General features: G+C 37.2%; 1 pseudogene; it reads right to left on the bottom strand.

Moving 5' to 3' along the window:
* Positions 1-15,456: 15,456 nt before the first annotated feature.
* On the bottom strand, positions 15,457-18,251 carry LOC105179165 (uncharacterized; annotated as a pseudogene).
* Positions 18,252-25,837: the final 7,586 nt, after the last annotated feature.

Genomic DNA, 25,837 nt, shown 5'->3' on the forward strand with positions numbered 1-25,837 from the left:
CGTACCTGACACGCAGTAATATAGGCTATTGTGTGTTCTATCTTGTGAGCAGCAAAAATTATTTTCCAATCACTCAATTGCCTCTACATCCACAGCAACAACACGACGTTGATGAGTGGATATCACTTTTTCTTTTTTGTTTTTTCTTGTGGATATTGCTTTTTTTTTTTCTGCTTGTTTTTTGTGGATATCACTTGTTTCTCTGTTTCCTTTTCCTTTTTTTTTTGTGGCTAGCTTTTTTTTTTCTGTTTCTTTTCTCTTCTTTTTCGGTTATTGCATTTATCATTTTTTTCCTATTCTTTGAAGTTTGTCCCCCGCGCATCTTTAGAAATCTATTGAAAAAATAAGAATGAAGCCGATGCAAGACAATCCTTGATTGGTGCAGAGACATTATTATCAGTGTAAGCTGGGCCAAATTTGTCTTAGCCTGAAAGCCTAGGTATCTTGCTAGTAATAGTTTCTATGACAAGAAGGGGAATGGAAATGAGAAGAGCTACTACCCACTCAAAAGTATAATTAGCCAACAAAAGCAGCTAGAAAATATAATTTGTAGTTTAATTGGGAAAGATAAGTGCATGAGGACTGCCATAGTTTTACATGGACCTACCTCCCATAATACTATAAAATCTAGTACTCGAAGCATGTGCATTTTAAGAAAGCTAATTAGAGCTAGGGGTAATAAACTTACTGATTCATCTCGAGGCTGCAAATCACCTTAATCTTGCACACAGACTCTTGAATGAGACCCTAGCATCGTCAGTTTAATTAAGAACCAGCCAAATGTATAAGAATAGCACAATAAAGAAAATATGCAAAATTAACCACTTACTAGTGTGTGATTCGGATGCTTTTTTTTTTAAACTACCGTCACCTCTTTTCTGATGAATAGTAGACTGCTCTTGGATAGTGAACAAGTTAGATGATTTCGAAAGTGTGGTTGAATTCACAAGCTTCTTGGCCAGCATTGACGAGTACCTAAAAGAAGTGTGGTGGAGGTATCAATATTTTCACGTATATATGTAGGCGAATACAAACTAGGCATGAATCAGTTCATACTTTTTCAGCAGCGTAAATATTTTACGTTAGTTGGCTAGCACCAATATTACGCCCCAAGGATTATAATACATAATTGTACGATTAAATGGTAAATTCTTATGAAACTTAGTTAATTGGTAAATAAATTATTGGTCATAATTGAAATACAATAAAACTTGAACGGATTAAATTGGAGTTCATTATAATATTTAGGGACAACTTATATTAATTAAGGAAATTTAAGAGGGACGTGATGGGTATTTTGAGAAAAGTTTAATTAAATAAATAAAATAATAATAATATCATATATATATATAATATATATATTATTAAATGATATATATATGTAAATGATATATATATATTAGTAAATAATATATCTACATACATATATATGTATATGAAAGAAAGAGAAAAGAAAAGAAAAAGAGAGGATAAAAGATTTTGGGGACATATATAGGGAAAAGGATTTGTTTGGTCCTTTAAGTTTCCCAGCGTTTAATTTCTGTCCTTTAAGTTCGTGAATTTTCAATTTAGTCCAATAACTTTTAAAATTGCTTAAATTAGGTCCACGGATGGAATTTTGGACAATTTTACCCTTTTCTAGCTTTAAAATGAGCAATTTAGTCCATTTTCAATTATTTTACATCCTAGTGTATAATCTTGCACATGCTCGCCTAAAATATTTAAACGATGTCATTTTACTAATACTGTACTAAACTCAATTATAGAAACCAAAAGTGATACAAACATCATTACAAATTGTTAAAAATATGTTCCAAGACCATTTAAAATTTCTAAACGTCAACATTTTTTTGCATATACAAGATCCCCTTTCCAAATTATTTTAGTATCGTTCCAAAAGCTATTTAAAAAACATATTTTTCCCCTAAATCAAAAAAAAATAAAAAGTAACATATTTCCGACAGGTTAATATCGAAGAGAAGTATATAATTTGATAAATAATACCATTAAGTACATAAAAATATTTTGCGTGATATTGGTACATTTTCACGAAATGAAACAAATTTGTACATTCATAGTTGTAAGTATTGTATTGATGTTACTATCATATTATATTATATTATTGTACTGTATCACTTGATCAGACTATCTGATATTAGATTAGACAGTTAGATATGATCAAACGGATAAAAGAAAACATGATAGATGATTGTCGAGATATGTGCCCAAAATATATAATCGGTCTTTATGGAATGTGCATCATTCAATCAAGCCATTCTATTTTAAATTAAATCATTGGATATGATTAAATAGATGGAATCTTATATGTTTTATAGTTTGGTATGGATCCTGCTCATAGATGTTGATGTATCGTAACCAGAACATAGAATGGGTATGATAGGATAAGTTTTATAACGGATTTATTATAAGTTAAGTACAACTTTTGTTATTTGATATTTGGAACGGCTTTCTAATACATATTGGAACAGTTTATATATATATAAACCATTCCAATTTTTTTGAAACAACCTTTAGAACAAATTTGTTAGATAAACCGTCACAATGTTTCTTAAAACAATTATTCATAAAAAACTATAAATTAAGATATTTCAATACAAGAACGGTTATATAAATGATAGAAAAATACCCAGACACTAACATCACACACTCATGTTCTCGTTTTTCTTTAGTCTCGTAGTCATCAAAACTGTATTCTTCATCCTAGCCATGTTCAATATCATTTCACCAAGTTCTTCCACCACTAGTGAGGAAGAAAATATTGAAAGCTAGAATACATAGAGTAATGAAAAACTAACAAGAAATAACTTTACCAACTCAAATAAAGGAATCTATTATTGCCTTCTTTAAGGACCTTATTTGTACCAATCCAACTCCCCTCCACGACCAAGACTTCCCCTTTCAGTTCCATCAACCTCCTAAAGAAGTTGGCCTCAACCTATGCAGAACCCCATTCTTAGAAGATATCTAAGAAACTATTTTCTCTATCAATAAAGATAGTCTGACTAGCCTAGATGAATTCTCCTCAGCTTTCTTTCAAACCTACTGCAGAATATATTATAGAAGTTTTCAGAGATTTCTTTGATGGCACACCTATGCCAAGATGTTTCCCTACTACTACCATCACCCCCATATCTAAAAATGATTCTCTACAATCTTGGTCGAACTTTAGACCCATCTCCCTCTGCAATGCGACCAACAAAATCATGTCAAAGCTCCTTCATAATAAGATTGCTCAAGCCCTTCTTGGCCTCATCTCCCCCTTATAACATGGTTTTATTCTGGGTAGAATCATTGTTGACAATATCGGTCTTGCTCAAGAAAAAGAAATGACACATCATCTTGACTTGAGATATAGCGAACTCAACCTCATCATAGATTGGACATATCCAAAGCTTATGACAAAGTCAACTGGAAATATGGAACCTTCTAGATACTTTAAATTCGCACAAGGTCTCAGACAAGGAGATCCTATCTCTCCAGATCTATTCATTCTTGCAGCAAAGGTTTTATCCAAGGGATTTGGTCATTGCTTCTTGCACAATATAAATATGATCTACCAAACAAGTTGCAGAACTAAGGTGTCCCACCTGGCTTATGCAGATGACATCATCATTTTTACAAGATGTGTACAGAATGGCCTAATCAAACTAATGCAGTTCTTGAAACATTTTGAGATTCAGTAAGGTTAGCAAATTAATCACTCTAATTGACAGGTAAGCACTTCCCCTTTATCAACTATTTTTTACTGATATGAGCTTTGATTCCTGCTCTTGTGGGACACAAATGATGTGGTATACAACCAAACTAACTATTTCTTGGGAAAAAAGACATCTCAAGGAATCTATAGATATCTAAACCACCCTCAACAACCTCCCAATTTCTCTTGTCCTGCTCTTATAAATAGAAATTAGGCAAGTCAAGAAAGAAAACTTTATTTTTAAACTTCACTTCAACTCTCACACACAAAGTCTGCTCACCAACAATTAGTTTTCTTTATAGCATTACAGTTGCAGTCGTATTTCACATAATCTCTACATGATTCACCACCAAACATCCTAGTTCTCATACGTTTTTTAGTATTCTTGCTTATTCTTAAAGAAAATAATTCACAGATGCATTCAAAGGTAGTTCATGTTTTTCAGATTAGTCCTTCGAAAGATTGTTTGAGTATCTTGAAAATATTTATATTTCAAAATTTTTAAATGGAGTTGTGTTGTTTGCTGCTAAAGGGGCCAAGTACTTGCGAACCATCTATTGCGATAGTGTGGTTGGAGGAAATTTATAAAATTGAGAACTTGGAATACCCAGAAATAAAGCAGTGAAAGCAAGATATGAATTTATCGAGGTTTAATTTTATTTTTGGAAGCATGTTGAGCCTGATCATGAGCATAGAGAATAGATAATTGTACTATATATTTAATTTGATTGGAAAAAATGGTCATTAATTACGCCTAAGGACCGAAACTGTTAATATTTTAGAAGTTCAAGGACTAAAATAGAATTTCAATATGTTTAGGGATTGAAAATGAATTAGTGACAATGTATGAGACTTAAAACTGTAATTATCTCGTTTCAAAAGCATACATAGAAAGTCAAATTGAACAGTGACTAATTATCGTAATTTCAAATAAAATGTGATGATACTTGTAATAAGTACAAAAATACAATAGATAATATTAAAACACCTAAAAAGAAATATCTTAAAAAAATTGTTTAAAATATAATGTGAAATAATTATAATAAATACAAAATCCAAATGGATATTAACAGTGAAATAACATTAATTTGTGGTCAAATTTATTAACATATTTTCAAACAAATAATAAGCCAATTTCTGAAAAATAATGAAAAGTACTCAAAATTTATCTCAATTACAAATACTTAACCATCTTTCTCAGAGGTTTTGTGTAATCACACCGTAGTTCTTTTATAGTTTGAAAAATTATATTTAGTACCCTTCATATATGTTTTTGTCACCTTGTCCTGAGTTTTTGTAATTATTCACGTAGTTCTCATGATTTGAAAATTTACATTTGGTACCCCTTTACGTCTGTTTTCGTCTGACAAATCCATCTATGAATAAAAATCATTTGTATTTTCTAATATTAGTAAAATAATAAAATAAAAATAATGAAGCTCTAATGAACATTTTCTAACCAAACTATCCCTATAAAGGAGCCTTCTCACATGCATTAGCATGTGAAGTGTATATGTGTAAGGATAGTTTGATTAGTAAAAATATCTATTTGATTTGTAACAAGTCAGTGATTATGCTATTGAGGTGAATATGGATTTTCGTTGAATTTTTCTTAATAGTGGAATCTATTAGACGAAAAAAACTTAAGGAAATTAGATGTTATTTTCTAAATTACGAGAGGTTTACGTGTAACTACACCAAATTAGATCGAGATGCTTATCCAAAATGAATATCTCGGGAGTATGTCTGCTAAAAAAAGGCTCGAGGAACCGGACCATACATCAAGCAAGAAGAAAACAGGGGAAGGAAGTGAATACTTCTCCTCTAGAAACTTTACCAAATGAAGAATGCAGGAATGCCTGTGAAGAAAGTCTGAAACCAACGATCCTCCTAGAAAGGGAGTAACACGAATGATTGTAAGAGGACCACACGGAGGCGATTCCCATTATGCAAGAAAAACACAAGTTAGAGAGGCGCACGGCACGACCATAAAGGAAATCTGGGATGTTAGTACCATAGAGGATGCCCCCTCATCCAGTTTGGGAGCACGGAACGTTTAGGTCCCAAAAAGCCCCCACAATGATGTTGTAGTCATCACCGCATTATTAGCCAATTATAAAGTGGGACGCATTTTCATAGATTCAGGAAACTCCGTTGCAATATTGTTTGGAGAGGCATATGACCAAATGCAACTAGAAGACACACCTATAGAAAAAGTGAACACCTCTCTCTATGGATTCGCAGGGGAAGTAGTCCATTCGAGAGGCACGCTCTCACTCCCTTTGACTTTAGGCGCTGGTGCCGCTTGAACAACATGCCTACTAAAATTCCTGGTGGTAGACACCCTTCAGCCTATAATGTCATTCTAGGAAGGTTCACCCTCAATACCTTTCAAGCAGTGATATACACCTATGACATGAAGATCAAATTCCGTACACTTGGAGGTGTAGGAGAGGTACAAGGGGACCCCCTCCAACCTCGCAAATGTTATATAGAGGCCGAGCGCATAGGACAAAAGAGAAGCAGGGATGAATCCTAAGGAAACACCCTCCAACAAATGTGACAATGAGACATTCTCCAACAAGCACAATAAGAAGGCACCTCCCAACAAACATGAAAAAGAGGACATTGAAGATAAAGACGGGAAAACATTCTCCAAGGTCCAACCAATGGCGGAACTAATGAACATTGAGGTTATACCTAGGGATCCAGAAAAATTCACATGAATTGGTTCTGAATTAAAAGAGCCGACACGCGTTTACGCCATGACGCAGACATTTTTGCATCAACTTCTCAAATTTAGAAGGAATTGACCCCAACATCATAACCCACCACCTTAATACCGATCCTCGTATGAAGCCAGTGAAATGAAAGAAGAAGCATTTCGGGCCTGAAAAAGATAAAATAATCCAGGCGGAAGTAGACAGACTATTGGCAGCCGACCATATTGATGAAATACAATTCCCCTAATGGCTGTCTAACGTGGTGTTAGTTCCCAAGCTTGGAGGGCAGTGGTGAATGTGCATCGACTTCAGATCTCAATAAGGCATGCCGTAAAGATTTTTATCCTCTCCCTCGAATTGATCAACTGGTAGACTCCAGATCTGGATGTTAATTCTTAAGCACGATGGATGCATCACAAGGGTACCACCAAGTAATGCTAGCTCCGGAAGATCGCAAAAGAGTCAACTTCATTATGTTTGCTGGAACATTTTGTTACAAGGCCATGCCATTTGGCTGAAAGAATGCTGGAGCCACCTACCGGCGCTTGGTGGACAAAATATTTCGACCTCAAATTGAAAGAAATCAAAGTTTATGTATATGATATGCTTATAAAAAGCAAGGAAACTCAGGATCATGTCGTAAACTTGGAGGAGACGTTTGCCATTTTAAGAAAGTATCGATTGAAATTCATTACTGGGAAATGCGCAATTGGAGTGAAAGGAGGGCGATTCCTGGGATACATGGCTACCCAAAGACGGATTGAGGCCAACCCCTTCAGGATCAAAGCCATCTTAGACATGAAGGCACCCTCAAACATCGACGAAGTACAAGGGCTGATAGGGAGGGTGGCAGCACTAAGCCGATTCATCTCTAAATCGGCAGAAAAAAGTCTATTTTTCTTGGAAGTCCTCTGGAAGGTGAATGAGTTCAATTGGGGATAACACCTGCAAATCAGATTTTCAGGGACTCAAGCAATATATAGCAGGGCTCCCTCTATTGATGAAGCCTTCCCCAAGGGACACTCTCTATGTGTACCTGTCAGCCACCCCTCAAGCAGTCAGCTCTGTCATGATTCGTGAAGAGAAGGGGAAACAAATGCCAAACTATTATGTCAGCAAGGTCCTCAATGGAGCAAAAGGACGATATACTCTAATCGAAAAGATGGCCCTTGCATTGGTCACTACTGCTAGAAGGCTACGTCTATACTTCCTCTCATATTGCATCAGAGTGAAGACCAACCTACCTTTGAAACAAACGCTGGGCAAGCCAGACACCTTAGGGCGATTGGTGAAATGGGTGGTAGAATTAAGCGAGTACGATATCTCTTCTCTACCTCGAACTACCATCAAAGGCCAAGCCCTAGCCGATTTCGTCTTTGAAACGGTAGGAACCTTTGAAGAAGGCACCCCCCAAGCCGATAAATGGTTGTTGCATGTAGATAGGTCGTCCCCATCCAAGGTAGCGGTGCAAGCATTGTCCTCACCTCATCTCACCTCAAGGAGAAGACTTCGACTTTCGCTATTAAATTTGGATTCAAACCCTACAACAACGAGGCTGAATATGAGGCACTCATAACAGGACTCAGGTCGCAAGATATGGGAGCTAGACATGTGATAGCTTATTCAGACTCCCAGTTGATAGTGAAGCAGATGGAAGGCTCTTATGAAGCCAAAGAGGAAACATGATTCACTATCCAAAGCAGATATGGGAACTCAAAATGGGATTTGATAGCATTCTTGTTGTTCAAATTCCAAGAGAAGAAAACATCAAGGAGCTAGCACTTTAGAAGATTGTAGAACAAGGCACATCACCATACATTACCTACCTCAACCAAGAGCTCTAATTTGTATTCAAGTCATATCCTTCTCAGAAGATTGGAGTACTCCCGTCATCCAATGGTTGGAAGAGGGATGCCTTCCACATAATAGATGGGAGTCTGCCAGGCTTAAAGCCTGAGCTACCCATTTTTTACTACAAGGAGGTATCGTATACAAGAAATCTTTTACACATCCTCTACTCAGATGTTTATCCCAATCATAAGGGATGCATATCCTAAAAGAAATACACAGTGACTATTGTGGAGCGATTGCGGGCATCTGGGTGCTCGGCAACAAAGCCTTGCGGGCAGGAAACTTCTGGCTTTCCATGAAACAAGATGCAAAGCAACTAGTGATCAAATGTGAGAAATGCCAAAAACATTCCTCCCTCATACATCAACCTACAAAGCCGCTGACAACCATGCTATCACCATGTCCCTTCGCACAGTGGGGGATAGATATTGTGCGACCATTTCCTCTAGCACCTGGATGGAGAAAATTCCTTCTATCGATTACTTCACTAAATGGATGGAAGCTGAGCCACTCACTCGCATCACAGAAACGGAGGTGATGAAATTTTTATGAAAAAATATTGTATGTCGTTTTAGGCTCCCTCATGAAATAATCGTAGATAATGGCCGACAATTCAAGGCCATAAAACAAGACTGGTGCAAGGGTCTACGTTCAAGCAGATGTTTAAATCAGTGACACACTCCTAGGCTAATGGAGAAGTAGATGTCACCAACCGAATTCTTGCCAAGGAATCAAAAGACGATCAGACAATATCAGAAATTGGATGAAAGAGTTGACTAGTGTCCTTTGGCCATATCACGTGCCGTTTCCATAGTTGTTAACGGAACAGGACCATTTCTATTAAAAAATAAAATTTTGGGACTAAAGGTGTTGAATATTTAAAGCGTCGGCGCAAGTGAGAAGGGGCCTATCTAGTGGGACCAAAAGTGATATTTTGTCCCAGTTGACTGTCACGTGCCATTTCCATTAGTGTTAACGGATTAGGACCATTTCTGTTAAAAAAAAAGGATTTTGGGACTAAATGTGTTGAACACGTAAACCGTGGGACTGCAAGTGAGAAGGGCCCTATCTAGGGGGACCAAAAGTGATACTTTGCCTTTTTTTCATTATGTGAATCCCTATTATTATTTTAAGTTTTTATTTTGATTTGATTTTATGCTATTCGTATTACATCAATATAATTCAATAACTAATAAAATAATATTTTATTTTTTAATTTCAAAAATTAAAATGATAATTAGAGGAAGAAATCAGATGAAAAGGGAAAAGATGTCCTTTGGATCGTTGAGTTAAATTATAGGTATGAATAAAGTTCATATTGCCATTGCTGCTAGATTTTGCCTATGGATGGTGCTGTTTGGACTTTTCTGTGGCATTTAGGCTAATCTCATGCTTACTAGTTTAATAAAATGTAAAACGCTCCGAGAATAATTCTACCCTAATTAATTCGACTTTTCTTATGTCTGTCATAATCTAAAATATTCTTTTATTTATCGCCTTTCGAGTACATGGTCAGCTTTACATTTTGCCTACATGGTCAGGTCTCATGGAGATTTTATTTTTCAAATATTTTTGCTATCCTAGCATTCTACCTACATGGTTGGATTTCCATGCATCCCCTTAGAGGTAAAATTAAATAGCCCAACACTGGCTTTCTTGCGCACGTAAAATGAATGAAATTAGGAGGCGGATGGGACCTCGAGCAGATTACTAACCAGCATAAAGAAGCTGGCTAGCAAACTAAAGGACTTGGTAACCATCTGGCTAGAGAAATCTTAAACAAGCTTAAAACCACAAGACAAAAAGGAGGGGGGGGATGAACAGAAAAACACAACCAACTTCTAGCTGGGCCACATAGAATTAGGCGAAGCTTGTTGGGAGATAATTGGGGCGATATTCCGATATAGGGATCCATATCAAAAATTCATCATGCATCCCATATTTAGTCCTAAGATCATCTATATCAAACTCCTTCATGCAAGATCAAAAATCCCCAAAACATTCTATTCTTGAAGCTACTATGCTATCCTCAATTTTTAATCTCCCGACCTCTTGTTTGCTAACTTTTTCCTTGTTATTTACCTCCTCCCCACCCTAACAATGCTTGGAGTTAGAGGCAGCATGTTTTCCCTCGTCACTCGACGAGCTTACTTGGTCCACTATTCTCTCATCCACTACTCACTTATCCATACCTCCCTCAAACATGGTCGTAGAGAAAGCAAGAACAAAGTGATGAGTGTCGAATCCACCAAAAATAATTCCTACGAACACTTTTGTAGATGTGTGAGTAGGGTCGAATCCACAGAGATTGGTTTTAAATTAATTCCTTCAAAAATGAAATAATTAGGGGGAGTTTTGATTGTGAAGAAGAATAAAACTAAAAAGCTAATAAAATTAGAAGAGATAAATATAAGAGAAGAGTATTCCAGTTAAAGATAGGATCACACTTAATTCCGCGGTTGATCATAGATGCAAAGATAACAATTATTCATGATAGATAAATTGGTTATGGCAATTGGTACGACCTAACGACCTCACCTTTTCTTACCTTGTGGATAGTCAAGGAACGTCCGTTGACTAAATCCCTAATCAGTAAACAACCTTGGGAACGTCCTCAAGATTTAATTTACCGACAGCATTAAGAACTAGAAAGGCCCAATTCTAACCAATAAATACCTACGAGGATTTATTTAAGTTAGATTGTGCATTCCCCACAACATAATCGAAAACTTCTACATAATCAATTATGTTGTGTTACCACTAGTTATCGAACTAAACAAACAATTACGGATTTGAAAGTTCAATTGGCTAGGCAAATATTCTTGACAATAAATCAGATTATTTGTAATAAAAGCACAGAGAACAACACAAATACCAATATGAATAAAAGTAGAAAGTATAAATTAGATCTCACAACCCGTTGGATTTAAGCGTTCACCAAGTCTTCAACCGGAATGAGAGATTTAGCTAGACATGCTCATGGAAGAACGCATGAAAAGCAAAATAATATAAAAACGTAGAGAAATAGAAGAGTTCAAAAGTTGTCTCTTAAAGTGAATTACATCACCTATTTATAATTGCTAGATACCTAGTTCTACTAGGATTAGAAGTAGATTCCTAGTTGAACTAAAAGACTTATAGAGATAAAATTATAATCCTAGTTAAACTCTTCCTTCATCAGAGGTAGTCCAAGCAGTTCCAAACTCTTGCCAGAATTTGAGTTTGAGTCTTGTTTGAATTTCTATTTTGGTGCTTTTCTTCATTTTCCAATTCTTTTGTCCTAATGCTGCAAAATAATATTTAATTAGGAGTATTTGATCACAAAATAGGCTAAAATATTATATGAAATAAGTACAAAATGCGATTCTATCAAATATCCCCCCACTTAACCCTTTGCTCGTCCTCGATGCAAAGAAATAGAGATAAAATAGTTGAAGAAATTCATTCCAAACTTTATGGATCGCAGACGAAAGTAACAAGCAAGAATCTAGTTAAGTGTTCAAAGAATAGTACATCATATGATAAAGACAATTCAACAAGCTTCAAACAAGTTTTCACAAGATGATCTTCATGAAAACTAAGCATGGAAAACAAGTGGACTATGCTCTCATATCTCCCAATCTCTCAAGTGTTTTTGGTTGAGTGTTTCGCTCAAATGCTTGCTATGAAAATGCTTCACCATAGGCTTGATTATACACCAAAATCTCCACCACTTATAAATATGCACACACTTGAATCAAGAGGTCTTATATTTTGGTTGTAATGGGGCTTTGGTTTGGGGGTAGGAAGAATAAGGAAAAATGAGGTGAAAATCGAAGGAACTAAATTAGAGCACCAAGTAATAGATGTAGGAATCCAAGCTTTTCAAAATTGATTTATCTCATGCTCTTTCATGTCCCACTTTCCTCGACTTGAACTATGCCTTTCTTTCGAAGAGAGAATTTTCTTTTTCTTCTCCTTTTTTTTCTCTTTTTTTTTATCTTTTTTTTTTAAAGTATTTTTTTTTCTTTTCTCTCTTTCTTTGTCTATTAAGGCATAGAACAAGATTGTCATGTGACATGTTAGCTCATAAACGTCCTTTACAATAATTGAGATATCCCCCCACTTAATGTCAAAACATATACTTAGAATACATCTTTGTTCTTTGACGCTCTACTAGTCCTTGGAAGGGCCAAACAAGGATAATAAAAAGACGGTAGAGTTTGTTTATACATAGGGTTGCATAACAAGGAATTAAGGCTTATAAGGCTCAAATGGGCTTACTAAGGGGATTTGTATGTAGGTGGTCTTTTTAAGCTAAAGGGGTTTTTATCCTAGTGCCTTTATCATTTTCAAGTGTATGCATAAAGATGTGGCCTCGATATGGTTCAAAGCAAGTTCTAGGAAGACAAAATCATGAAGCATTATCTCTCAAGAAAAGAAAAAATTGTAGATTTTTATGAGTGTATAGGCTCAAAATTCCTCTCTAGGTAGGTTATGTCCACCAATTTTCCACATTCAATTTTCAAATCAAATCACCATTTGCAAAAATAAGTTCTTAACCGTAAGTTGTCAGGAGTCATTAGATGCACATCCTTATCACACATTACCAAATTATTACTTGATTAGCCTAAGTCTTTGATCATAAAGCTAGTGTGAGAACAAGATAAAATAATATTTGCTTCAACAAATATGGAAGGGGTAGCAAGCATCAATCAAAATAATTAATCCACCAAGACTCATTTTCTATCAAAACAATCAAAACACCTTCCCCCCACTTAATTCCACATTGTCCCCAATGTGGTAAGCATGCATATCTAGGACGATAAAATAAGAGAAAGGGAGAAAGAGAGCGTCCCTTAGTGATTCGGGAGTAGGTGGTGGAACTGCGGGAGCTCGAGAATTGTGAGGCTTTGAATGAGAAGGAGAGTCCCTTGTGGATGCTCATACCTTTTGACCTGCAAAAATCGATTTTAGTGGTATCACAACATTCACAAGAGGTTAGATGAGAGAGAAATAAATAACTGAGAAAAAGAAAAAGGACATGGGTTGTCTCCCAAGAAGCGCCTTTCTTTAACGTCTTTGGCTAGACGGGATGGTGTTTCTAGGTGATGGTGGGTTCCATGAGTTGTATTTTGTCTACTAAAGTTGATTGAAAACCTTCGTAGAATGGTTTAAGCCTATGCCCATTCACCGTGAACACTTTTTGAGTGGTTGGACTTTTGATTTCAACTGCACCATGAGGAAAAATATGAGTCACAACAAAAGGTCCAATCCAACGAGAACGCAGCTTACCCGGAAAAAGTTTAAGTTTGGAATGAAAAAGCAGCACTTTTTGCCCAATAACAAAGACTTTTCTTGAGATGGCTTGATCATGGAAAATTTTAGTCTTGTCTTTATAGATCTTTGAGTTTTCGTAAGCATCATTTCGAATTTCCTCAAGCTCTTGGAGTTGCAATTTTCTTTGACACCCCGTCTCATCCATCGTCATGTTGAGTTGTTTGATTGCCCAAAAAGCCCTATGCTCAAGTTCAACAGGAAGATGACAAGGTTTACCAAAAACTAAACGGTACGGGGACATACCTATTGGAGTCTTGTATGCAGTGCGGTAAGCCCATAACGCATCATCCAAGCGAACGCTCCAATCCTTGCGATTGGGATTGACCGTCTTTTCAAGTATGGACTTGATCTCACGATTGGAGACTTCGGCTTGACCATTTGTTTGCGGGTGGTAGGCAGTAGAGACTCGATGAGTTACATTGTACTTTTTGAACAAAGCACTTACCATCTTATTGCAAAAGTGAGTCCCTCGATCACTAATGATGGCTCTAGGCATCCCATACCGAGAAAAGATGTTAGTCTTCACAAAATCTATGACAGTTTTAGCATCATCCGTACGTGTGGCTTTTGCTTCAATCCACTTAGATACATAATCTACCCCAAGAATGATGTAAGATTTACCAAAGGATGAGGGAAATGGTCCCATAAAATCAATTCCCCATACATCAAAGATTTCACACACAAGTATGGAGGTTAGGGGCATTTGATCACGGGGACCGAGATTTCCCGTCATTTGGCAATTCTTACAAGATTTGCAGAATCGATAGGAATCCTTAAACAAATTTGGCCAAAATAAACCACATTCTAACACTTTCAATGCTGTTCGTTTAGGCCCAAAATGCCCCCCACAAGCATGAGAGTGACAAAATTCAAGAATAGATGTAACTTCGGATTCGGGTACGCACCTCCTTATGATTTGATCTGAGCAATACTTCCACAAATATGGATCGTCCCACACATAGTACTTTGCATCACTTCTAATTTTTTCTCTTTTTGCTCTAGACAAATCATTAGGCAAAGCATTAGTAGCAAGGAAATTTACTAGATCAGCGTACCATGGGATTATTCCTTGTGTGGCGAGGAGTTGTTCATCCGGGAATTCATCTTTTAAAGGGGGTGAATGTCCATCGATTATTAATCGACTGAGATGGTCGGCAACGAGATTTTCTGCCCCCTTTTTGTCCTTAATGGTTAAGTCAAACTCTTGTAGTAAGAGTATCCACCGTATGAGCCTTGGCTTTGCGTCTTTTTTTGACAAGAGGTACCTAAGTGCTGCATGATCAGAATAAACAATCACTTTAGTACCAAGCAAATAAGAACGAAACTTTTCTAAAGCAAAGACAACAGCTAATAGTTCTTTTTCCGTGGTGGTGTAATTGCTTTGAGTGTTGTCTAACATCCTTGAAGCGTAGTAGATGACATGAGGGTCCTTTCCAACTCGTTGGCCTAGAACGGCGCCAATAGCATGGTTGCTTGCATCACACATGACCTCAAATGGTAGTTTCCAATTTGGAGGTTGAATTATTGGTGCGGAGGTCAAAGAATCTTTCAACTTGTCGAATGCCAGTTTGCATGCTTCATCAAACACGAATATCTCATCCTTTTGCAACAACTTGCACAGGGGTTGAGTTATCTTGGAGAAATCCTTAATGAACCGTCTATAAAATCCTGCATGACCAAGAAAAGAGCGAATCTCCCGCACACTAGCGGGGTAAGGTAGGGATTTTATGACATCAATTTTAGCTGGATCGACTTCTATTCCTTTAGAAGATACGATATGCCCCAAAATCAAACCTTGATCAACCATAAAATGACACTTTTCATAATTAAGGACAAGGTTCTTCTCTATGCACCTTTCAAGAACTTTAGCCAATTTTCCCAAACAATCATTGAAAGAATTTCCATAAACAGTAAAATCATCCATGAATACCTCTAATTGTTCCACATAGTCAGAAAAAATGCTTACCATACATCTTTGGAATGTGGCGGGTGCATTGCATAAACCGAAGGGCATTCGTCGATAGGCAAATGTGCCGAAGGGGCACGTGAAGGTTGTTTTGTCTTGGTCGGCTGGTGCCACGGGTATTTGATGAAAACCTGCATCAAGAAGTTTTAAAATTTCTTTCTTTACCACTTCCATCATAGGCGGGTTCAATCGACGTTGTGCCTCTCGTGATGGTTTGGCTCCTTCTTCAAGCAGAATCCTATGCATGCACGTAGAAGGGCTTAGCCCCTTGATGTCGGCTATGGTCCAACCAATGGCCTCTCGGAACTCTCGAAGCACACGGATCAATTTTTCCTCTTCTAAGGAGGAAAGCTTGCTAGAGATGATCACCGGTAGAGTGTCGTTTTCTCCTAAGAAGGCATACTTTAGATGCTTGGGTAATTCCTTCAACTCCAAAGTAGGTGCCTGCAAGATAGAAGGGACAAGTTTAGTATGAGATTGTGGCAATTCAATGAAAGCAAGATTGGAGGGTAAAGGTGGAAGGGCTTCAAATTCGAAGACGCTTTCTCCTATGTTTGGATCGAGTGCTATAAAGTCCTCCAAAAGTTGCACTTGTGTGGGTGTGAGGCTCCTTTCTAGCACTAACTTGGCGTGGTCTTCATTATCATAATTTGTCAATTCCTGCACAACAGGGTGAAGTGCATCCAAAAAGAAAGCAGTAGGTACATCACTAGGATATCGCATGGATTCATATATATTAAATTTTATAATTTCACCATCAAATTCCATAGTGAGAGTACCATTGTGGACATCAATTTTTGTTCTAGCGGTTTTAAGAAATGGCCTTCCTAACAAAATAGATGTAGAATTGGGGGAGTTATCTTCCCTCATATCTATCACAAAGAAATCAGCAGGAAAAACCAATTCATTAACTTCTACTAAAACATCTTCAAGGACTCCTTCAGGATAAACAATAGAACGATCAGCAAGTTGAATCAAAACACCCGTTTCTTTTAATGGACCAACATTCAAAGATTTAAAGATAGTAAGAGGCATGACATTTATAGAAGCACCCAAATCACACATGGCTCTCTTAATACCTATTAAACCAATTTTACAAGGGATAGAAAACATACCAGGGTCTTTGCATTTGGGGGGTAGTTTTTGTTGGAGAATTGCGGACACATTCTCCCCCATACTTACCCTTTCATTGCCTTTCAACTTTCCTTTGTTGGTGCACAGTTCTTTGAGAAATTTGGCATAGCGGGGTATTTGTTTAATTGCGTCAAGTAATGGAATGTTTACCTCCACTTTACGGAAAGTTTCGAAGATTTCCCTCTCTTCTCCTTCTTTTTTACCCTTAGCAAACCTTTCCGGGAAGGGTGGTTTTGTCACCAATGCCGTAGGAATGTCATTGCTGATTTGTTTGGATTTTTCAAGCTCTTCCTCTGTTGTGCCTTGTTGTGCGTCCCCATGCTTAATGCTAATTTCGGACTGTAGCTCTTTTCCACTGCGTAAAACAATAGCACTAGCATTTTGCTTAGGATTAATAATAGTTTGGGAAGGAAACTTACCTTGGCTAGTTGGCTCATTTGGGTTTCCAAATTCTGTACGCTCGAGCGGGTTTCTTGTTGGAATTGTTGGGTGCTCAAGGCGAGTGTCTTCACGATATCTTCCAGAGGCATACCATTATTGGGATTGGCTTGAGGTGGTGGTGGTGGTTGTTGGTGTGGAACCCTTTGAAAGTTTTGAGGTTGATTGCCATACCTCAAATTTGGGTGATCTCTCCATCCGGGGTTATAGGTATTGGAAAATGGGTCATATCTCCTTTGTTGTTGTTGAGAAAATCTACCAACGGCGTCAGCATGTTCGGTTGATTCTTCGTGAAGTGTAGGACAAGCGTCAGTGTAATGTCCCGAAGATGTACATATCCCACAAGTTTTGGCTTGTTGAATGCTTCCCCCTATAAATTTTTCAACAAGAGAAGTAAGTTTATCCAAACGTTCATCAAGAGAAGTACTTACCTCGTTTACCCTTTGTGGGGGGTTGTCGTTTCTATTACCGAATTGTTGATTATTAGCCGCCATGGTTGTGATTAGTTTGCGTGCTTCAGTAGGAGTTTTGTCATACAAAGCACCTCCACTAGCTGCATCCACCAAGCTTCTATTTGCCTCAGACAATCCTTCATAAAATATTGAATTAGAAGATGGTCGGGAATTTGGTGATGAGGGCAACTCTCCACCAATTGTTTGAATCTTCCCCAATACTCATAGAAACTTTCACCGGAGAATTGGCGTATTCCACTTATTTCCTTTCGGATGTTTGTAGTCCTTGAAGCAGGGAAGTAGTTCTCAAGAAATAGTTTCTTGAGTTCGTTCCAACTAACAATAGATCCCGAAGGTAAGGAGTAGAGCCAATCTTTTGCTTTATCGCCCAATGAGAATGGAAAAGCTCTTAGCTTGACTTGTTCTTCGGTGACTCCTTGAGGTCTCATGCCGGAACACACCACATGAAATTCCTTGAGGTGTTTGTGTGGGTCTTCACCTGCAAGGCCACGAAAAATGGGAAGTAAGTGGATGAGACCGGATTTAAGTTCAAAATCAACATCTAAATTAGGATATTCAATGCAGAGTGGTTGTTGATTTAAGTCAAGCGAAGTCATCTCTTTGATCGTTCGTTCGGGATTTTGGGCCATGACTTCGTCTTTAGAGTTGTTAGACGTGGACACGTCTAACTCAGAGTCTGCTGCTGGTTTGGAAGAAGTAGAAGCCTCTTCCTTGTGTTGCTTGGTTTCTTTTCGGAGTCTACGAGTAGTTTTCTCGATCTCTGGGTCAATTTAAGTTCACCTGTACGAGAAGAACGTGGCATAAAACCAAGTAACTAGAAAAAGAAATTAATTTAAAGACACCAATCCCCGGCAACGGCGCCAAAATTTGATGAGTGTCGAATCCACCAAAAATAATTCCTACGAACACTTTTGTAGATGTGTGAGTAGGGTCGAATCCACAGAGATTGGTTTTAAATTAATTCCTTCAAAAATGAAATAATTAGGGGGAGTTTTGATTGTGAAGAAGAATAAAACTAAAAAGCTAATAAAATTAGAAGAGATAAATATAAGAGAAGAGTATTCCAGTTAAAGATAGGATCACACTTAATTCCGCGGTTGATCATAGATGCAAAGATAACAATTATTCATGATAGATAAATTGGTTATGGCAATTGGTACGACCTAACGACCTCACCTTTCCTTACCTTGTGGATAGTCAAGGAACGTCCGTTGACTAAATCCCTAATCAGTAAACAACCTTGGGAACGTCCTCAAGATTTAATTTACCGACAGCATTAAGAACTAGAAAGGCCCAATTCTAACCAATAAATACCTACGAGGATTTATTTAAGTTAGATTGTGCATTCCCCACAACATAATCGAAAACTTCTACATAATCAATTATGTTGTGTTACCACTAGTTATCGAACTAAACAAACAATTACGGATTTGAAAGTTCAATTGGCTAGGCAAATATTCTTGACAATAAATCAGATTATTTGTAATAAAAGCACAGAGAACAACACAAATACCAATATGAATAAAAGTAGAAAGTATAAATTAGATCTCACAACCCGTTGGATTTAAGCGTTCACCAAGTCTTCAACCGGAATGAGAGATTTAGCTAGACATGCTCATGGAAGAACGCATGAAAAGCAAAATAATATAAAAACGTAGAGAAATAGAAGAGTTCAAAAGTTGTCTCTTAAAGTGAATTACATCACCTATTTATAATAGCTAGATACCTAGTTCTACTAGGATTAGAAGTAGATTCCTAGTTGAACCAAAAGACTTATAAAGATAAAATTATAATCCTAGTTAAACTCTTCCTTCATCAGAGGTAGTCCAAGCAGTTCCAAACTCTTGCCAGAATTTGAGTTTGAGTCTTGTTTGAATTTCTATTTTGGTGCTTTTCTTCATTTTCCAATTCTCTTGTCCTAATGCTGCAAAATAATATTTAATTAGGAGTATTTGATCACAAAATAGGCTAAAATATTATATGAAATAAGTACAAAATGCGATTCTATCACAAAGAAAAAAGAAAGTACCTACGAACTAAGAGGATTAGAAAAGCAATATCTAGCGGGAAGGTGCTCGAAACCGTGAGGTGCCTGTAGTATTTTTTTTGATACCTGCCATGGTATGGAGGAAACTGTATGGTAAGAATGGCCATCACTTTATGATTTGTGCTTCTGACTATTTGACGTTACACTTACTATCATTTAAAAGAGTATTATATATATATATTATATATTATTATGGTTGATTACATTTAGACCCCTTCAAAAATGTGAAATTACACTTCCCTTAAAAAAATTTTGGAATTATATTTACACCTCACCAATAATTTGCAATTTATACTTGACCCCTTTACATTCATTGTGTATAGGAATGTGGTGAATATGTTGAAACCAGCAAGGAGAAAAGATGGATAATCTTATTGTTTTTTATTCTTTTGCATTTGTCTTTTCTTCCACTGTGTTCAGATCTTGTTTTGTTAGAAGTGATATGTGCCATTGTAGGATAATGCTAATTATATGGCATCGCTAATATATAAAGCAAATTAGATGTTCTCTTTACTAAGCGCATATTTAAATGCACTACAAAACCTCAAGTGGCGGAGAAGGCCATAACTTATGAGACAACATCAGGTATATGGATTTAGAGATAAAAGGTTAATTACACTTAAATCTTTCTTAGAAATGCGGAATTATACATTCTTTCAAAAATTATTGAAATTATATTTATGCTCCTTCGAAAATTTTCTATTTACTCCTCTTTTACCTAATTGTATGTTATCGCTATTATATAAAGCGAATTAGATGTTCTCTTTACTGAGCGCATTTCTGAATGCACTACAAAACCTCTAATTTTTATCCAAAAAATAACCAACAATAGTTTCCATTGAATGAATAATGGATCCGGACCTAAAAATAATAATTGTTTGGAATAAGCATGAGTAATCAAATAAAAAATAAAGCACTGCGATAGGACCCCATTCCTAGAGCTAATATCATATAACCCAATTGCTACATTGTCGAATAGGCCAAACCCCTCTAAATGTCTTTTTGAGCAAACGCTAAAGTAGCTCTTAATAAGGGACGGAGAAGGCCAAAACTGATGAGACAACATGACGTACATGAATTTAGAGATAAAAGGTTAATTACACTAAAATCTTTCCTGGAAATGCGAAATTATAAACTGTGTTGAAATTATATTTATGCCCCTTCAAAAATTTTCTGTTTACTCCTCTTTATGTTATGATTTGTACTAAAAATTCTAAAGTAGCTATGCCTACTACACTCAATTCAGTGCTAGTTAACAAACTTAGATTGTTCGTAGTGGAAAGTATCCAGTAGCTCTCCAAAACTCCCAAGCTAGTTGAGCAGGACAACCTTCTTAGCAGGAAAAAAACAAACACCTAGTGAGTAAGGCACTAGCAACCAAGTTCCTGCTGGTTTCCAGCAGGATGACCTTGCATCTACCGATATGGAGGAAGTTCCCCAAGGAACCACCAGAGAGCTAATACTCTCTCATGAAGAGGATGATGGAATTCCCCCAAGAAGAAAGGAAGGAAGTCCCGCTCCTGAAATGTGGTATCCCTTTCAATGCTAAAATCTTGGAAAAGGGGTTCCCTGTTCATTTTAGGGCGCCTTCGCATGTACCCGCTTAAAATGGCACCGTCGACCCAGCTGAGCACCTTTGTAAGTTTAAAAATGAAACACGACTATATAGGTACAGTAATGGTATTAGGTATCGTGTATTTCATACTACACTAACCGATTCTGCTAAAACTGGTTCAACCAGCTTCCACCTGGATCAGTTAGGTCTTTTACAGAATTTAGTGCTATTTTTCCTATATTAGTCTGCTAACAACACAAAGTTTGAAAATCAGGCATTAGCCTCTTTGACGTGATGCAAAAGGAAAAAGAGACACTAAGGGTGTACAATGAATGCTTCAACAAGGCCATTATGGAGGTCCCTGCTACACATCTAGAAATCCTAATCTGTGCTATCACGCAAGGGATCCATAGTAGACCTCTCTTGAAATCCCTGACCAAGGATCCTGTTTCTGACTTCTAAAACCTATTGGCTCAGCAAACAGGTACATAAACCTAAAAGACACCTATTTGACAAAGAAGGACAATCCACATAATCAAAAGAGGGACAATGAAGGGCCTTCCTCCCGCTGGAGTAGGAGAGAGCCCAGAGGATGATTTAACCCTTTGTCCGAAGAATGAACATTGCACTCCACTCATAACTAGCCCAACATGGATCTCATGGCTATAAACCGAACCCCTTCTCTATAGTGGCCTAAAGATTCTGAAGAGGGACCCCAATTCCCTAAAATGAAATACACTTGCAGATATCATAGGGAGTATGGGCATGAAGCTTAAGCAAGAGATAGAAAGACTTCTATAAATCGACTACCTGAAGGACTATGTAAACCTAGAATAGAAGCTCGAATTGAAGGAAAAATGCTCTCGCCATCACAGCTCCTACAGGAGTGAGGAGCAAACAGAGATTCCTCTAAAGGGAGTATAGAATGGAGAAGCTCGCAACTGAGGAGCATAGCCTAGAGAACACCTTTACCAAAGGTGTGATACACATGATAGCAAGAGGACCTACTGATGGAGACTCTGGACTAGCTAGAGCGCCCATGTCGGCTTCTAAAATCATCATGGAGATTGATCACAAAGTGCCAGCAGGGGATCCCATGATCCACTTCAATTTTGCTGAATGACAGGGTGTACATTTACCACATAATATCCACTAGTTATTTCTGCCACTTTAGCTAATTATACAATTCAATGCATTTTTGTTGACTCTGGCAGCTCCGTAGATGTCCTCTTCTACAAGGTTTACTAGAAGATGGAGCTGGACGATATCCTGCCAGAGCTAGTCAGCCTCTCATTATATAACTTTGCAGGAAAAGGTGGTACATCCATTGGGTCAGATCTTGCTTCCTCTTTCATTAGGAGCTGAACCCACCAGTGGCATATATGTGTAGACTTTTGAAATGTTAATAAAAACATGCCCAAAAATTTTTATCCTTAACCTTGTAGAACACCAGCTGGTAGTTTCCAGCTCTTGTCCTGAATTGCTAAGTCTAACGGATACCTCATAAGGTTATCACCAAATTATGTTTAACCTCGGCGAGTTAGTTTCATCACATTGAGGGGGGCTATTGCTACATTGTTATGCCAATCAAGCTGTAAAATGCAAGTGTTACCTAAGAACATCTGGTAGACCACATGTTTCCAGAGCAACTAGGATGTAAAATGGAGGAGTACATAGATGACATGCTGGTGAAGAGCTGACAGGTGGACTAGCACGTCATTGACCTAGTTGAGATATTTAGTGTGCTGAGGAGATACCATATCAAATTAAATCCAACTAAATGTGTCGTTGGAGCCCTGAGTGGCATAATCTTAGGATACATGATCACAAAAAAAGGGATTGAGGTCAGTCTAGATAAGATCTGAGTTATCCAGGAGATGAAGCCTCTTGCCAACCTTAATGAAGTCCAGAAACTAGTTGTTTGTATAGCAACCCTTAGCAGGTTTATATCCCGCTCAGCAGAGTGCAATTTACCATTCTTCAAAGCTCTCTAAAACACCAAGAACTTCGCTTAGAATCAGGCGTGCCAGCTAGTGGTGGACGTCGGGTCGAGTTTGTAATTTTGGATAGTTCCAGTGGGGTACCTGTACCCTACTTGATTTTTGTCGGGTACCTGAAATTCACCCTCCCTTTTTCTTAAAAAAGTTTTATTGATTTTAATTTTTTTTTGTAACTAATAATAAATAAAAGTTATAGCATTCATCTTAACAAATCCACAGTTATTCAAATCCACAAATCACAGTCAAATTAAAACAACAATTCAAGTTTTACAATCAACCAAATGAGTATGACAATCAACATATCTTTCAATTTTTACATTCATTCAAAATAAAAATGCTTTGAGTTGAATTGCCTTTGAAATTCGATCACCACAATCTTGAAATTTTGGCCTCTACATCTGCAAATTATTAAAAACAATTAATATTGCAAAATATAATATAAATGAAAAAAGCAGAAGTTGTTTCGACAGCTTCTTTGTTAAAGAAGCCGCCGAAACAATTTCTTTAAATTAAAGAAGAAGATCTTCTAAATTGAAGTTGTTACTTAAAGAAGTTGCTCAGCTTCAATTAATTATTAGAAATTCTTATTAACTAAATAACAAAAAATATTAAAAATAATACTAAGCTTTAGATTTAGAGCTCTAATTTTATTATCTTCTTTTGACATTTTAAAATTTCAAATTTTAAGCAAAGAGAAGATATATTTTTTTTTGGGGTTTGGAAGGTTGGAGAACTTGGGGATTGAGATTTTGGAGAAAAAGAGTAAGAGAGAAGAGGAAGGAAGAGAGAAGAAGGGGGAGAAAATAAAATCCTGAGCTAGCACAAAAACAAAAGTAAGGAAATCCTACCTGAACACTGTCCCGATTTTTTAATTCCGATATTGGGTAAACCGTTACCCAATTTGTTTTTAAAAATACCCGAACCCGATCTGGTCGGGTCGGGCCAAGCAACGGTACCCCAAGGTACAGAAACTAGTTTTTGCTTTAGTAATATTATTACTTAAGCTACGTCCTTATTTTTTATCGCATTCCATTATTGTTCGTACTAACACTCCCCAATAAGCTACATTAGGGAAAATGAAACTTAGGATGATCAAGTAGGTTGTTGAGCTCACTGTATATGACATTTCTTACCCCTAGAATAGCCGTCAAGGCCCAACCACTAGCTAAGTTCATTAATGAAACCATTCCTCCTGATGAGGACGAAAGAAATTAGTTTCTACATGTCGATGGAGACGAGCACGCAAGGAGACGAGCCACTCTTCTAGAATTGTCCTCACCAGCCCGCAAAGAGGCAAGCCACTCCTCCAAACTTGTCCTCACCAGCCCGTAAGGGGACGAACTAGAATATGCACTAAGATTTCATTTCAAGCCTCTAATAATGAGTCTCCTTATAGTAGGAATGAAAATGGCACTCGATGCAAGATATACATGAAGGATCATGTGGATCCCACATGGGTGGGATGGTTCTTGCAGGTAAAGTTTTACGAGTCGAAGACTTCTTGTCCACTCTCAAAAGGGATACAGTAGATCGGTTGATTAGATGCGGACAATGTCAAAAGCATGCACCCTGTCATCCACGTGCCAGCTGAACCATTCAAGGAACACTCATCCCCTTGTCTATTTTCCTAGTGGGGAATAGACATAGTGGGTCATTTCTCAGCTACTCAAGGACAATGCAAGATTCATACTGGTAGTAGTGGACTAGTTTAGTTAGTGGTTGGAAGTTGAGTCCTTTATCAAGATCACAAAAAATGAAGTGCCCAAGTTCCAATGGAAAACATCATTTGTAGGTAAGGTTTACCTCATGTGCTTATTTCTGACAATGGTCGTCAGTTTCAAGGTTGAAAGATCCAAGATTGGTGTGCTGATCTAGGCATCCAGCAGCGCTTCACTTTAGTAGCCTACCCCCAAGCAAATGGGCAAGCAGAAGTTACAAACTGCATACTGGTGCAAGGAATCAAAATCAAGTTAGATCTAGCAGGAGGATTGTAGGTCGATACCATGCCTAGCGTATTGTGGTCTTACAGGACTAACCCTAGAGAAACGGCAGAGATAAACCTTTTAACCTGGTATATGGCTCAATAGTCGCTATCCTTGTAGAGGCAAGACCGAAAACCTACAAAACGAGCACTACGAGTAGGAAAGTAATGATACTCTACTACGTACCCACCTAGACTTGATAGATAAGGTTTGAGAGATTACGCGTACTCGCATGGAAACATACATATAGAAGGTGGTCAACGTGTGACGTCTGTAGAATTTTTCACGTAATTGAGAGACTAATTGGTAATTATTAGAAATTTAAATTTTATTAATAAATAAATTATAGATTGAATTTGGGACATAATAAAACTTGAATGGATTAAATTGGAGTTCGTAATAATATTTGAAAGCATATTATATTAATTAAGAAAATTAAGAAGGACATAATAGTAATTATTAAAAAGAATTTAAAAAAAAAAAAAAGAAAAAAGAGGGGGTGGGCAGTGGCATGTGCTGCCACCGCCTCACCAACCATTAAATATATATATGAATGTTAATTGCACACATACACATACATTCACAAAAACACACACTCATACACACACAGAAACGCACACACATTTCGTAA

Source organism: Sesamum indicum, linkage group LG10 (genome assembly GCF_026168435.1).
Source record: "Sesamum indicum cultivar Baizhima isolate 11 linkage group LG10, ASM2616843v1, whole genome shotgun sequence".
In the NCBI taxonomy this organism is placed as follows: Eukaryota; Viridiplantae; Streptophyta; class Magnoliopsida; order Lamiales; family Pedaliaceae; genus Sesamum; species Sesamum indicum.